This window comes from Mycetomoellerius zeteki, unplaced genomic scaffold (genome assembly GCF_001594055.1).
Source record: "Mycetomoellerius zeteki isolate Tzet28-1 unplaced genomic scaffold, Tzet1.0 scaffold449, whole genome shotgun sequence".
Taxonomy (NCBI): domain Eukaryota; kingdom Metazoa; phylum Arthropoda; class Insecta; order Hymenoptera; family Formicidae; genus Mycetomoellerius; species Mycetomoellerius zeteki.
Genome location: NW_017257445.1, coordinates 121,330 through 123,837, shown reverse-complemented (window position 1 = coordinate 123,837; position 2,508 = coordinate 121,330).

Sequence of the window (2,508 nt, the reverse complement as noted above, 5' to 3'; positions counted from 1 at the left end):
GCGCAGCGACTGCCAAATCCGATGCCTAAAAGAACGCACCCGTTGAGTCTGCTGAACGCGACCAATAAAAACCACGTTTACATAAGATAGTGTAGTATATACCGTATCTATCAAAAAGACGGTGTATCGCTTTTATGTCAGTGCACTGCATTACCATCAATACAAACAACTATTTTGTTGATAAAACAGAAACGTATATCACTTATGGCCGCAGCACAGACTCTTGCATAACGCATAATGCATAGTGCATAAGGGAATCGACCGATCGAAATTCTTTTTTTCCATGGAATGGAAGGAAAGTGTCATCAACTGCGGCATTGTTAAATTTTTGTCCAGAATTTTCGCTTCCTGTAAATTGGCGTAGTACATGAGACCGCCAGGACCGTACCTGACGCCTTTCCCCACCACGCGTGCTTCAGCGAAGCAACGATGGAAGGGGACGCCCTTAAGATTGCCCTCAGGGCACTAGAATAAAGGTAGTCGTTAAATAGCAGTCGTTAAGTAGCAGTCGTTAAGTAACAGTCTTATGCGGGGTCTACAATAGAAGTCGTAGCGGTCGTAAGGTCTTAAGTCGTAGAAAATTGACCAATCACAGTTGATTATTCTTCTCATATTCAACTGGGATTGGTCAATTTTCTACGACTTAAGACCCTACGACTGCTACGACCCCGCATTAGAGTCGCGAGTCCGGGTCTAGAGTACCTCCAAGGACATGTAAGCCATTGACCTTAAGCTCTCACGTGTCGCGTGCAGGTTTCAAATTCTTCACTCAAGTTCTAGAATAATTCTAACTCTAATTTTAAGCGTAATTCAATTCCCGCATTAATGTAAACCATCCTTAATATTAAGCCAAAATGTGTAACCTTTGATTGTGTACGAAACTACAAATAATAAATTCATGTGGTTTGTTAAATCCGAGTAAAATCTCTGAATAAAACCTGTTCTTCATAATCCGTCGCGTTAAATTATACGAACACTTTAACCAATGAAACTCGGTCGCGTGTTAATAAACTGCAATCCAATCACCACGGATTCGGGAGAACCAATGGCAGAGCTGAGACACTAGGGAAATTGGAAGCCGCCCGCACTCATCCTCTCTCGACTCATCATCGCCACCCAGAATTCATCAAAGAGGTAAGAAATTATTAATTAATCTGTTTCGGTCACGACGAGCCGCGAAGCCGAACCCGCGTAGCATGTGCTCAGTACACTCGCACTCGCAATTGGCTATTTCTCGTCGCCAGTTGAGAATAGACCCTTACGTTACATGGGTACGGAGCGCCTGTTGCGCATCATCACTGTTTTATCGGAATAACGAAAGTAGCGGAATTAAGTGCCCAGAGTGTTACACCTTGCTTTCGGCCTCCGAAAAGAGTAAATATCTCGGCGTGTTACGACATTACATCCACTTAGGATTTCCTGAACGGTTTGAAAATTGTGACGCATGCTCCGTGTCGTTAACTACCGTGCATCACGTGTCGAATTGTCGCGACTGCCCGGAAATATTAGAAAGGTTCCTCTCATATTTAGGTAGGACAGATGATACACCCTGGACCTCCCCAGAATCTACTATCATCACCGTATCGAGCGCGCAACTCTAATTAATAATAAATAAATTGGACAAGTTAATTAGCCGCTCCACTACCTCAAATTTTACCTTCATACTACCGTAGTAGTCTCGGGTTAATTCGAACCTCGGTTACCCGCCGAAATAGCCCCGGGACGTAACAAAAGGAAAGATTCTGATTAGTTGATTCGCTTATGCATTATGCGTTATGGGTTATGCAAGAGTCTATGCTGCGGCCTTTAAGGCCATCACACGTACAAAAATTTTAGTGGGAATCATAAGGTCGCAAACAAGTCGACCAATCACAATCAAAATTGAGATCTCGAGTTTTTAAACACTCGACTGTGATTGGCCGATTTGTTTACGGCCTTACAATTGCGACTAAAATTTTTGTACTTGTGATGGCCTTTAGGGCCATAGCACACAAAAAAAGCTTAAGCAGTAAAACGTAAGCAGTAAGGAAATCATCATGCCGTAACATAAGCAGTAGCGAATCCAACATGTTGATTTCCTTACTGCTTACGTCTTACTGCCTTAAGTTTTTTGTGTGCCAGGGCCCTAACCCCGGATCTACAATAGGGTTTTAAGCTTTAAGTCATAAGAAATGACTGAATTCGACGGTAATTGGTCAAGTTCTTACGACTTAAGGCTTAAAACACCTATTGTAGATCCGAGGAGAATAATCGACTATGATTGGTCCATTTCTTATGGCTTAAGGTTTAAAACTCTATTGTCCGGGGTTATGGCCGCAGCACAGACTTTTGCATAAAGGTAAATTTTCACGAGCTGCTTAAACAGGCTGTTTCAGCGGCAAAAAGGATCACGTGGTCAAAATTGACGAATATCAAATTCGTATGTACGTGACTGGACAAAACCTCAGGTTGTAACAATAGCTGCGTTCAGCAGACTCAACAGTTTTGCAACCGTTTTATGATTGGCTG